Consider the following 14,863-nt stretch of genomic DNA (forward strand, 5'->3'; position numbering starts at 1 on the left):
AATCACTACTGGGTTGTACACACATTAGGATTAAGAATGACTAATACAATTATCATTTATATTTCTTGAGTTCAGGTTAGTTTCTTCAGCTATTTTAATTTTGTACTTATGATAAACAAATGAAAAATGAATCACGCAATTTAAGTATTATGCTGATCCAGGTGGGTAAACATAAGTTTAATAATTACAGGGAATGTTACAAACTGATTGGGCTTCAAGGCTGACCACTTTAGGGTGAGGCATCATTTACGACACCACAACCAGAGATTCATTCTCCTCAGACACGCTGGGAAACTTCATCATTTCTGATGACTACTCTAGGTAATGCTTTTAGAGGTACTTTTATGTATGCAATTTAAATGGTAACTCACACAGTAATAACATTAGATTAAAACAGATTGTGTGTCATGATGAAGAAGACCTTCAAATCTGCTGTTGATAAAACTACTGCTATTTCTTTCTAACTTGTGAAAATGGAGCCTTTGACTGCAGCAAACACACAGTTCTCCCTCAACCTGTTCAAGAAGATTAGCGGAGGAAACGCATCAGGAAATGTGTTCTTCTCTCCTGTCAGCATCTCCTCGGCTCTGGCCATGGTGTTGCTCGGTGCAAGAGGAAACACAGCAGATCAGATGATTAAGGTGATCTCACACTTATGTAGTATGTTTTATGACCAGTAGTTCAGAATTCAAAATGTGTATAGGCTATATGTGTGTGTTTCATGCATCATCATGTGCAGTATTTTAAACTATTATATATTGTTTTTTAATAACTCAAAAAATTCTGGGTTGTTTCAACCCATGTTTGTATCAAATATGGATAAACCTAACTGGGTTAAAAACTGAATAAAAAAAATCGGGTCTGAATTAAAAAAAAAAAAAATACGTTTGGGTTTTCCCATATTTGACCCAAACATGGGTTGAAACAACCCAGCATTTTTTTTTTTAGAGTTTATATGTTAAACATATCAGAATAGTGAGGTTATGTTTATTAATTCTACCCACAATAATGCTGTGCAGGTCTTGGGCTTTAACAACCATCTGAAACCCGACGCCGCGACTCCAGGACATCATGATTCAGTGGACCAAATTCATTCCAGCTTCAACAAGTTCATGAGTGAGCTGAACAAACCAGGAGTCTTGCCAACCGCCTCTACGGAGAGCAATCCTTCCAGTTTGTTGAGGTAAGATTTGGTTTATTCACTGGAAGTTCTGGAAATGTTCTCTTCTCTAATATCATTTGCACCTCAATCGGTTTGCTGTATTACAGAAATTCCTCAATGATGCAAAAAGCTACTATGAAGCCGGACTGGAGAAGGTGGACTTCATGAACCAATCAGAGGCTGCTCGTGTCAACATCAACACATGGGTGGAGAAAAAAACACAATGTTTAATCCAGCATAAACTTACTCTACAAACAATTCTTTGATGTTTGATGCTTTTTAAGTTCAGTAAAATTGTATTTTAAGGACCATATTCAGCTTAATGGGTTCTTGAATTGAGCTATAAAGTTCTTTGGAGGTTAAAGTTTTGACTTTAATGCGGTTTTTATTTGGCCATTAAGTTCATAAGAACTTTATTCCATAAGAACTTTGAGACAGACGCTTTAATAGTGGGTTGTTTTTTTGTTTTTTTGGACTTACATAACAATAGAGTGTTATAGATTCAGTAAATTAATTTAGGCCTATGAGAATCAATTAAATCACTGCTCAAAGTAAACAATTTGTCCATTTGTATTTTAGAGAAGATCAAGGACTTGGTGCCACAGGGAGTCATCGATGAGAACACAAAACTGGTTTTGGTGAATGCTATCTACTTCAAGGGAAACTGGGAGACGAAATTCCCAAAGGAAGCCACCAGAGATGGGCAGTTTAAGCTGAACAAGGTGAGATTTCATGCTCTTTTTATTTAAATAATTGTAACTGTCTTAAAAAGAGCAGTTATAAAGTGTTTCCACTTATTTTTGGCAGATTCAAACTAAATCAGTGAAGATGATGCACCAGAAGTCAACGTTTCCGCTAACCTTAATCCCAGAGATGAACAGTCAGATTCTGGAGCTGCCGTATGTCGGGAAGAATCTCAGTATGTTGATCATCCTTCCTAATGCAATGGAAGACGACACCACTGGCCTTCAGAAGGTGAGACAGCACAGATTCTGCTAGTATGGTGCTTTGTTTCATTATTTGGAATAGCAGTTTAACCCTATAAAGAGTGCTGTTTTCACAAACTGCTCAGAGACACACACACAGGTTGACGATCCAAATGCAGCTGTTTATTGGGGCAATCCAGAATCGTAATTAGTGATGTTACGTATGACACTGAAGCTTCGTTGCGCGTATCACACAAGCGACACAATTTCTAGTGAAGCCCCGTATCAGGGCGTGTATCAGTTTACTAGAGTCACGTGATCGATGACAAACGAATCCTCACTTTCTGTCAAATCACGTGCGCGTTTCGCTTTGGGTGTCAGAAGGCTCGAACTCCAGGGGCCTGTTTCAATAAAGAGGTTCAACCAACTCTGAGTTAAAACTTGAACTCTGAGTTGACTTACCCTGAGATGGGAAACTCTGAGTTTTTGGTTTCAGAACAGCTGAAATGAGTTAGTTCAATCAACTCTGAGTTGACTGACTCTGAGTTAAGCGCGTGCGCCACAACTATAAAAAGCCATTATCAATGGAGCACAGATATTATGAGTCACCATGGCAACAGCGCCAGACAAAAAGAGGTCTGCATATTTCTTCACATTTTAATTACTGTTATACAGTGTTGGGTGTAATTAATTACCAAGTAATCTAAATACTGTAATTTAATTAAAGGGATTACTCTTAATTCTTCTGTAATTTAAAGTTAAATCTGATGTAATTGTATTAGACTATAGAACAATTCTGTATAGGCTATTTAACATACATTTTTAAAAGTTATATTTTTAATGTAACCTTCTCCCTCTACACACTTTGGTCAATTCAAGAATAATTCATGCAATTGTATATTGTTTATTTGAAAGCATTAAAAGTGCTGTTTCTTGTCTCTCCTTGTATTGTTCAAGTGTTTAAAGTTGACATGGGATTTAGTAATTAGTAATAAGTAGACCAATAATTTCTAAAGATAGTCATTATTACATTAATCTAATTACAATGTTGAAGATGTCATTTGTAGTTAGTAATACAAGTAACTTGCCCAACTGTTATAATATCAGAGGTGAAACTGGAAGAACAGTATGTTATTCAACCTAATTTTAATTTTCATGTAGGGGCAATCCTGCAGGTATTAAAAGAACATGGCAGCAGCTGAAATTTAAATATAAAAACATAATTCAGTCAAGTAAGGCCTACTGCAGTGTAGGCTACCTAGCTTTACAAACATGTGACATATTAAATAACTAAAGCATCCAGTGTCTAGCAGTGCAGCAGCATTTTTGGCTGAGGGAATTCCTGGACGGACTTCAGAGCCAGTCACTCCCAAAGATCCAAGGGCCTTCATAAAATGTAAGAGGTTTACATATGTGTTATTTTTGATATAGGCTATTTTTGATATTTCCATTTATTTTACTTTGGGTTACGATTTTTGTTGGTCCCAATAGATTCTGATGGTAATATCTGTCTTTTGGAGCCTCCTGTCCCAACAGAAACCCAGGTAGTTGTAAGTTGCCTACTCAATACACCAGAAATGATGACAAATAGTGTTATAAAGTGTACTCAACCAAATGCTCATCACATGGGGATAAAGAGTTTCTGCTGCTACAGAGGTAATGTTAACATTATGTGTCTACACATTCTTTCACATTTTTATGTGGAGTAGCCTATAGAATCTACATTTAAGCATTTGGCAGACGCTTTTATCCAAAGCGACTTACATTGCATTATCCTATACATTTATACATAGGTATGTGCAATCCACTGGGATCAAACACACAACCTTGCATTGTTAACGCAGTGCTCTTACCACTGAGCTACAGGAAAGCTACTTTTCAATCTAAGTCTAAATCTAAGTTTAAATCTAAGTATAAACGGGTATTCTTATCTCTCCCCGCGCCCCCAGAGTGTGGAAGAACAGCAGGAGGACGGTCCATCAACTTCTGGTGCACAGATGAACAGTTCAGTGATTTCCAGTAAATGCCACAGTTTAATTCTGTAGAATTTGTTTAGAACTACATTATGTAACTCTAATATACTACTGTGTTTTCAGTTGCCAGTTAAGGAGTTATATAGACTTCATCTTATTATAAAAAATAAAAAAAGCAATATTTTATTTATTAATAAAAGATTAATTTTATTAATAAAAATGTACTGAAAGAATGAATGAGGTGTTTAAACACCACTTCCTCTTTAAAAAGAGGAGGAGACCGAAAGAAACTCTGGGTTTACTGAAGAAAACCTGCTCCCGACCAGGTTAGGTTCACAGAGTAAGTTACCATGGTAACTGACTCTGAGTATAAGTTACCTCTCTTTCTGAAACAGGCTTGACTTACTCTGCTTTCTCAGGTTTAACATACCTCTTATTCTGAAACAGAAAACTCAGAGTTTCCCTCATTTCAGGGTTAACATACTCAGAGTTTTCACTTAACCTCCTTTCTGAAACAGGCCCCAGATCTTATTTAACGAGTCATTGTTGCCTCAGTCTGGTTGATGTGTTTGTGAGGAGAGTGCTGTACTTTGAAAGTTAATCAATATATTACATTTAAATAACCAACATTTATTTTTCACTACTTAGGCTATTATTTTTTTTGTTGTTTTTGTTTCTTTTTGTTTTTGTAAAATCTTTGCACTTTTTGGTGATTTTAGGTAATTTGGTGTTGGTATTTGGGTTTAAGGTGGGATTGGGGGGAAGAGATAGGGTGTTGGTGTTTGGTGAAGGGTTTGTATTTAGAGCAATGGCAACAGACAAAAATAATAAATACAATTAAAAACTTTTTCACCTTTCTGTCATTCCTACAGTTAAGCACTATCAGTAACAAGTGTCATAAGCACATTTAATAACAGATGATCCTATCAGACAATGTCCTTATTCATTTTGTGTGTGTGTGTGTGGAGAGAGAGAGAGAGAGAGAGAGAGAGAGAGAGAAGGCCTACATTAAATATTGTTGAATCATATAAGCTTATATTATATTTTATTGTCACACTTTAATGGGAAATTAAATTTATTTAATGAACAAATGAAACACAAACATGTAAGGCTTTTATTTGTACACATAACATTGAAACTATGGAGTGTGTTGTGGTTGCTTCATCTGCCAGAGCTTCTAACACAGGCTTCTGGCTGCTTTATTTTAAATAACCACCAGATGGCGCTGTTCTCGACCAGTTCTCGACACTCTCGAAGCTTTGAATCTTTTCCCGGAACAGTCAGGGGAAAGCCTCAGTGATTCATGAGGCTTCATTTCCCCATCCCTGATCGTAATCCATAAGGAAAATGATCAAAACCACAAGGCAAACAATCCAGATAACAACAGGGAAGAAAACACAGGCAAACAAGAAAATCCAGAAAACCAGGCAGACAATCAAAAACTATTACACAGAAACGCACTCAGAAATGCAGTGTGACACAAACAAGACTTCACATAAGAATTAATACACAGGGCTTAAATAGGCAAGAGTAAATGAGATAATAACACACAGGTGGAACTAATCAGAACACGATTAGTCCAGGCAAGGGGTTATGGGAAATGTAGTTCATGATATGATCAAGGATACAGTAAGAGTGGCTATCATCGGCACTTCAGCTGACAGGTTTGACATAGCAGCAAATTTTTTATCTACTACATGCCTTCTTTAATCTTATTGATAGTCCATATATTTTAGCACGTATAAAGGCCATTTTGTAAAAACGTCCAACTTCAGCTCATGGTTATTTAATTTTTTTTTACTGTGAAATCTTTACTGATTAATATAAAGTAAGTGTAAGAATAACTTGTATATTATTTTGATGAACTCAGTAGGTTTACTTGATTACCCAGAAATATATATATTTTTTTTTTCAGAAAAATCATGCAGGTATAAAATATGATCCATCTGGCTTTTGGTGAGTATTTATTTGTTCATCTCAATCATCATTGTATTGCATTGCATTACATGTTTTAAAACTACAGAGCTTTGATCATAAAACTAAGTACTAATACATTATAGAGTGACAACTGATATTTAAAGGGCAATATTATGCAAAATTCACTTTTACATGGCGTTTGAACATAAATGTGTGTTGGCAGTGTGTGTACAAAACCACCCTATAATGATAAAAATGCTTCTTTTTTTTTTTTATCCCCATAAATCATAAGCACTGTCTCAGAACAACCCGTTCCCAGAGAGTAAAAAAGTCATCTGAAGTAGAAATTAGCCTATATATCAGTGTATCAGTGTTAATGAAATGCAACGGTTACAAATTTGATTGGACAAATCAATTTTAATTGATCTTTATCTTTAATAAAAGATTTCAAATCTTTTTTAAATGCACTGTTTGTGGACTGTGATTTTGAACTGATAAGTGACTAAATGTCACAGAGGCTATTATGTATGGAAGACTAGGAATGCAGGATTTGTTGTGACACCTTATAAACCGAAAGAATAAGGAATAGCATAAATCTATTTAATTAAAACATATATGTACTGTATGTTTTGTACGTAAATGAATAAATCATTTTAAAATGAACAAATGAGTAGACATTTAAAATTGTTGTGCAATTCTTGTTTTATGTTAAATGTTTGATTATTCATGTTAAATGTAAAAATGTTAAATAAAAAAACAATAAATTAATAAATAGTAGGCCTATATTAAAAATAAATAGACATATTAGACTCTTTATTCGCATGTTTAAAACATAGGCCTAGTTTAATAAAGCCAACATTTAAAAAACTTTTTGGCCGTTTTTTTTTCTTTTTTTTTTTTTTTCTTTATCCATCTGAAAATCTTGTTAAAATATGCTATTATAAACTCCTGGGGCAACAAATGAACTTCCGACTGTCTCCCATGCCTCTCAAAGTAGATATAAGATGGGCTGTCATCGGACAGTAAAAACAAACGTCATTAAAGCTGTAATGTTTGCTCTTAAGTTTTATTACGCATTTAGGAGAGTATTGCAAGAAGCTGCTTACATTAACCTTACTTTCAAAAAAAAAAAAAAATACAATCATGATTTTTTATGAAAAATTATGTTAGAATTGTAGGCCTAAAATACCTTGGTATCTGCTTGTTTTCATCAATGGTATAATTAATACAATTACAATTAATTTGGTTTGTCATGATTAATTTGTGTTCATAATCAGTAAAACAATACAAAAACTTATAACAAGAATAAACATATGAACAATTAAATTATTATTGTATTATTAATTATTTTTAACTATCTTGAAACTATCCAAGCAGTGTTTTGTGCTCAGATGTGACGGCGGAATTAATACATTACTAAAATGTGATTACAGAATACATTTAAATTACAGAATACTTTTTTAATGGCTTGTCAACTTTCCATTCCTCCACTGTGTGATTCTAGCCACCACCGGATTGTTGTCAGTGCGAAACACATTTTTGAGCTTGTGAATGCTGATTCTTGTCAGCTCTGGTTTCTAGTCAGTGCTTGAGCGCTGGTCTATGACTGGAAAAATAATCGAGTCCCATAGTTTACATGTCGCATTAAACTGGCAGATTTTAGAATGTAGGCAATAATTTTGCAAGTAATTACATGTTTAATCTTGTCTTGCCTGGATCTTTGGTGTAAACTCGTGAACGCCCCCATGAACACCTGAATGCCCCCTTTCAAAAATATTGCTTCCAACACCCAGAGATGGGCAGTATTTTACTTACATGTATTTGAAATACATATTTAATTACTTTTGAGTATTTTGTTTTACTTTTTTTTTTTTAGGTTTGTACTTTTAATTAATTTAATTCGTATTTTCCTTAACAAAAGTGAAATGAAATGTAATATGTAATTAAATACTTCGAGAGACTGTAATTTGTATTTAAAATACTAAAATACTTTTTTAAATATATAATTTTATTTCGCATATTTTAACTTTCATCACCAGGCTTAAAGGTATAGTTCACCCAGAAATGAAAATGTTCCCATGATTTACCCTGAAGCCATATAGGTTTATATGACTTTCTTCTTTCAGATGAATACAATCGGAGTTATAAAAAATGTCCTGACTCTTCCAAGCTTTATAATGGCAGTGAATGGCCGTTTAAGTTTTGAAGTCCATATCTATCCATCATAAAAGTGCATCTATCCATCATAAAAGTGCTCCACAGGCTCTGGGGGGTTAATAAAGGCCTTCTGAAGTGAAGCGATGCATTCGTGTAAGAAAAATATCCATATTTAAAACTTTAACGACTAAAATAACTAGCAGACGGCAGACGGCCGTACACATCGATTTATGGCAAAAGAGCATCACTTGACCCGACGCATGACGCAATGATGAACGCGGAGGCGCAGAGGATATAGCAAAACAAAACACCAGTCACGAATTAGAAGTCTAAAACGACATTTTTTTAAGAGAAATGTGGGAGGAACTTGAGTTTGTTGGCCAGCCCTGTTTGTTTGAACCGCGAGAGGCGTCAAAGCTTACGCTACTCCTACATCCTACGTCTTACGTCGTCAAGTGTTACTCTTGTGGCGCAAGTCGACTTGCGTAGGCCGTCTGCCGGAAGCTAGTTATTTTAGTCGATAAAGTTTTAAATATGGATATTTTTCTTACGCGAACGCATCGCTTCCCTTCAGAAGGCCTTTATTAAAGGGTAACTAAACCCTTAACCAACTATTTTTAGTTAATGATCTGTAAGAATGTTTTTTTTTTTTATTAGTGCTGTTCATTGATTCGAGTAACTGTTTTGACATTTGGGTATAAAGTGTTTTAATTCCACAATATATGGTGTAAAAACGTCTGAGTGCTGCCCTCTTCAGGTTGAACGGTGGCTACTGCAGTTGAATTTTCCTATTGGATGTTTGCGGTACTGCGTTACGTAAGCAGTGGCATGTGACGTAAGCAGGTTCCAGCTCACCACGCCCTTGGCGGTATAAAAATGTTACAAAACCACTGTAGCGAGTCAGGAGTTGGAATTGCGAGTATTGAAAACGTTCAGGATAGAGTAGAAATGGAATTCTCCACACAGCTCACGCTGAAAAGCGACGCAGTGCCAAACACTGCTCCTCCTGCATGGACTCCACCACCGCAGCGGCGTCTTGATGTGAGTGATCATATATATTTTAATCACAATTTATGGTTAGGCTAAAGTTAATCCTCTGGGGTCGACAAACGCATAGGCGCATTTTGCTGGATTTTTTCACATAGTGGCAAAATATGAATATGCCTACAGAGAGCACGCGCTATTGACATCAACTCGATAAAACTCATCAGATGCATGTACTTTACGTCGTCTTGCAACCCTGTGAGGAAGTATTTATTTTCACTCAGACACTATGGCCCCATTCTCCCTTGCATGGCTGCTTTGCTAGCATAGTCGGATGCCGATCGCGATGCAGGAGTTAAGACCGCAGTTTGTGCCAACGGCTCGAATTGATATGGCTCTGGCCCTGTGTCCACAAACAATTCACCCTCCTCCACTTCAGGTGAAGGTGGGGGAGAAAAGTCCTCGACTTCAAATGACAGCTCTGTTGCATAACTGCATCACTCCAGCCACTCTCCATTTTAGAGTCTGACAGCAGCTGTCAATTAATCCGTCACTGCGGGTCTCAGGTGCACCTGTGGAGCACTTTTATGATGGAGAGACACTTTTATGATGGATAGACACACTTTTATGATGGATAGATGCACTTTTATGATGGATAAATGCACTTTTATGATGGATAGATACACTTTTATGATGGATAGATACACTTTTATGATGGATAGACGGACTTTTATGATGGATAGATGCACTTTTATGATGGATAGATGCACTTTTATGACGGATAAATGCACTTTTATGATGGATAGATGCACTTTAATGATGGATAGATGCACTTTTATGATGGATAGATGCACTTTTATGATGGATAGACGCACTTTTATGATGGATAGACGCACTTTTATGATGGATAGATGCACTTTGATGGACTTCAAAAAATATACCCATTGACTGTCATTATAAAGCTTGGAAGAGCCAGGACATTTTTTAATATAACTCTGATTGTATTCTTCTGAAAGAAGAAAGTCATATACACCTAGGATGACGTCAGGGTGAGTAAATCATGGGTTAATTTAAATTTTTGGGTGAACTAACCCTAGGACCATAGACATAAAATACAAATAGGACTACCAAATTACCTATTACAGTTTTTGGCAAGTAAATCACGTGACGTGACACATCCTATTGACCCTGTTCATATTTCTGGGTTTCTCAGAGGTGGAAGGTGTCATAGTTGGGTAAACTTCTATAGCAGTGAATGAAAGACTACATTAGATATATTTTTTGTGTTCCAATTTGCTCAAATAGCAAAAGAATAACGCCACACAAGCGTTTTCACAACTTTCAAAAAGAGTAAAAAAATAGATAATGGCAGTCGGAAGATAGAAAGTTGTCAACTTTGTCACAGCTGCGGTATATTAGAAACACCCTCACAGCAGCGTTAACTAGTTTTTGTGTAATATAATACAAATATAGTGTTATAGGCGTAATTATTTATTATTATGACAGAATGTGGCAACATGTACGTTAAAAGTGCATCTTCTGCACTAAACGATGATATTGCGATCAGTGTTGGGTAAGTTACTTTAAAAAAGTAATTAGTTATAGTTAATAGTTACTTCTCACAAAAAGTAACTGCGTTAGTAACTGAATTACATAATTACAAAAGTAACTAATTACCAGGGAAAGTAACTATTGCGTTACTTTTTCTTTCTTTTTTTATGTTTAAATATAAGACATTTCTTGGATACCCCCAATATGAAATGTTAAATGAATGAAATGGACACTAAATAGAACATCTTATTATTATAAAACATTGTACACTATTCTACACTAGTTTAATGTTGCTGTGGGACAATGTGAGAGACACCTATTAACTTAAATATTAAAATATTATCATTACTATAGTGGAACAACAAAACACAATAGATGGTTTAGAACTTTTAATATTTATTGCACAGACCACAACTGGCCAACAAATAAGTCTAAAAATAAATTATGCTTCTTAAGAAATGTACCAAAAATAAATAAATAGAAATAAAAAATATACATACACATACACTAGTGCATATCATTAAAATGACAAAACTCACACACCTTTACAACTGGTAGACATACTGTATAGCCTTGAAGTATTTTCTTCCTCGCAGTAAGTTTAACAAAAAGTTCTCTCAATATAATAATAATGAACAATGTACCAACATAAATAATAATAATAATAAAATATAATCTTTTGGGGGTTTATTTTTATAACCTACAGAGAACGTCATCATCAGAGGTTATTTTAGCCAAATTCTAGTCGTGTTTGCCGCACGTGTTCACAACCGGTCAAACAAAGATGTTTTCTTTGAACGTTCCCTGCAGGTTATTTTGGAGTTTTATTTTATAACCATGTTATATTAAAACATTGCATATGATACCAATATGCTACAGAGATTATTCTAATGCTGAAATGTGTAATTTATTTATAAATAAAGTATTTATGCTCGGACACATTCGGTCTCTCGCGCGCACTGTCGAGCGCGTTCTCGGACACACTCGATCTCTCTCGCGCACTGTCGAGCGCGTTCTCGGACACACTCGATCTCTCTCGCGCACTGTCGAGCGCGTTCTCGGACACACTCGGTCTCTCTCGCGCACTGTCGAGCGCGTTCTCGGACACACTCGGTCTCTCTCGCGTACTGTCGAGCGCGCTCGCGGCGTTCGCCTCGCTTTTGTCCAGTCCGGCGCCTCATAAACACACACACTAGAGAAAAAACTTTGCAGCTCCTATATGGCGTTATATATGTGCCTCATTCCTGAGCGAGTAATTGTAAGTTTTGAGCACAGATAACTATATTTTGCAAGCACATTACATTATATTTTGAACAGAAATTAACAATCGCAAAAAAAAAAAATGCTATTATCCATATTAACGTGCAATAATAACCCCTCTCACGCAGTTTACTCAGGTGCTCTCTCACAAACTTATTCTCTGCGCTCCTGTCAAGTCCCCCCCTCTCTCTCCCAACCTCTTAATTCTGTGCGCGCTCAACTCTTGACACACACGCTTGACAGGAGCGCAGAGAATAAGTTTGTGAGAGAGCACCTGAGTAAACTGCGTGAGAGGGGTTATTATTGCACGTTAATATGGATAATAGCAAACAAGCATTTATTGAGCACGGAATCGTTTTTTCCTTTGCTAAAACACAATTTTTTTTTGCGCTTGTTAATTTCTGGTCAAAATATAATGTAATGTGCTTGCAAAATATAGTTCTCTGTGCTCAAAACTTACAATTACTCGCTCAGGAATGAGGCACATATATAACGCCATACTCCTAGCTGAGAGAGCCTACTCGGATGAAAACCGCTTCAGTGAGCTCAATTATAGTAACGCCGCATTTTATTGACAGAATAACGGTAACGGCGTTGTAACGGAGGAAACAGTAATTGATTACTCGTTACTGAAAAAAATAACGCCGTTAGTAGTAACGCCGTTTATTTATAACGCCGTTATTCCCATCAATGATTGCGATATTCTAGACTCTTACATGTATCTAACGCCACACTTACTCTCACACTACAAAAGACTGTAAATTTTGTTTGTTTTTTTGTATTTTCAAATTACAAATTACTTGTATTTTAATTAAATACTTTTTTTTCACAGCAGTATTTTGTATTTTATTTAAATACATTTGATGAGTAAGTATTTGTAATTTGATGTATTTGTGCCCATCTCTGCCAACACCCCCGTTGTTCTCTGAACGCCCCCGTTGAGAACCACTAATCTAAGCCATTGAAGAGGTGTATTCAAGTCACTGACTCCATGACTTGCATTGCCAATTCAAATACAAAAAAATAAACGTCACATCATTGATGCTGTACAAACAGACCCCAGTTTATAGACACACATTAACATGCCTCACTTTATTATCCAGCTTGAAAAGGCACTGACCTATGAGAAGCTCATGGAGTGGACCAAACCCAGCAAGATGATCCTACAGGAAGTTCAAGTGTCTCTGCCTAAATTTAAGACGGAGGAAAAATACCAAATGTGTCACGGTTCATAGATCCAATGTCTCTCTCTAGTCTCGTGCTTTGTTGTTTACATGTGTGTGAGTGGGTGTGTCCGGATCGTTACTGTTGATCAGTATCCAGCTGCAATCACTCATCATCACCAGCTGCCACTCATCTCATCTCCTATAAATGCTCACCACTTTCTTATCTCCTTTGTCAGATCGTTGCATGAAGTCTCTGTGTTGTCTGATCCTGTTCCGTGCCTCGAGTCCTGTCTTGAGTTCCTGTTTTCCGGTTTCGCGTCTTGTTGGATTACGTTTCATGTCTGGATCACGTCATCACTCATCAGAGCACGCTGCACTTCATCCATCACTCCGTGTCTGACCATCAAAGTCCCTGCGCCACCGCCTGCATCACCCGGATTATTCATCATTATTGACTATTAATAAAGAGCTTTTTACTTGCATATTGTGTCCTCGTTTCTGACGTAACAGAACGATCTGACCAAGGATGGATACAGCAAGTACATCAGCGCCGACCATGGAGGACTGTTTGAGTCGTCTGGACATTCAAGAGAAGAATTTAAACGATACTGGTCGCGCTGTTCAGGCGTTAGTGGCGCAGGTGTCCGAGCTCACCCGGCAGATCCAACAGCTACGAGATCCCACTGCGCTGCCCACACCGGCCGCTCCCCCCACACCATCGGAGAGCCCATCCCAGTCGGAGCCACGCCTACCAGCCCCAGAGCCCTATTCAGGTGATCCAAAATTTTGCAGAGCTTTTCTAACCCGGTGTTCCATGCACTTTTCTCTCCAACCCAAGACTTTCCAGACCGAGCGATCCAAGGTCGCCTTCGTACTCACCCTCCTGACAGGGAAAGCGGCGTTATCGGGAACGGCGGTGTGGGAGAATGAAGATCCGTGCTGCGCCTCGTTCCAGGAGCTCTCCGCTGAGATGAAAAGAGTTTTCGACCGGGCGGTCGGCTGAAGAGAAGCTGCAAGAATGCTGGCTGATTTACGTCAAGGAGTGAGATCAGTGTCAGACTTTTCGATCGAGTTCCGGACCCTAGCAGCGGAGAGCAAATGGAACGAGGAGGCGCAGTGGGACATGTTCCTGCATGGGCTGGCTGACCGCGTCCAGAGAGAGATCTATGCTTTGGACCTGCCTCAATCTCTTAATGAACTCATCGCTTTAGCCCTCAGAGTTGATGCTCGACTATCCCGAGTTGGAGGTCACGCCACGAGTAGACGCCCTCTGGCAGATGCCGAGGGTCCACGATTTGGAGGCGGGGACGCGGTCAGCCCCGTCGACGATCACGAGCCCATGCAGGTGGGTCGAGCTCGGCTTTGCCGGGAGGAGAGGGAAAGGCGGAGGTCCCAGGGCCTTTGTCTATACTGTGGAGGAGCCGGACACTATGCTTACAACTGTCCGGTAAAAGGCCAAGCCCGATAGTAAGTATGAGGCTACTATCGGGTGGGATCTCCGCCGAGAAGACCTCATCAACATCTACCCTCCTTCCGGTAAGACTGAGATGGTCAACACTCACTCACGACTGTCAAGCACTCTTGGACTCCGGGGCAGAAGGTAATTTCATGGATCACTCATTCGCACGTCAATTCAAGATTCCCCTCAAACCCCTCACACATCAGATTGCTGTACACGCACTTAATGGACAAGAACTTTTGCCACAGAAGACATCACCCTCATCACTTTAGGCAACCACACCGAGATCATCTCTTTCTATATCCTGG

At 37.8% G+C, this 14,863-nt stretch overlaps 1 pseudogene across 1 annotated transcript; it reads left to right on the top strand.

Annotated features, from left to right (window-relative positions):
• The first annotated feature begins 465 nt into the window (after positions 1 to 465).
• LOC309483414 (leukocyte elastase inhibitor-like) lies at positions 466 to 13,337 on the top strand (annotated as a pseudogene). Its single transcript, XR_014211708.1, has 6 exons — positions 466 to 641; positions 1,020 to 1,183; positions 1,270 to 1,387; positions 1,742 to 1,884; positions 1,970 to 2,137; positions 13,034 to 13,337. The product of XR_014211708.1 is annotated as a leukocyte elastase inhibitor-like (transcript).
• Positions 13,338 to 14,863: the final 1,526 nt, after the last annotated feature.

This window comes from Leuciscus leuciscus (assembly GCF_965113295.1).
Source record: "Leuciscus leuciscus genome assembly, chromosome: 20".
In the NCBI taxonomy this organism is placed as follows: Eukaryota; Metazoa; Chordata; class Actinopteri; order Cypriniformes; family Leuciscidae; genus Leuciscus; species Leuciscus leuciscus.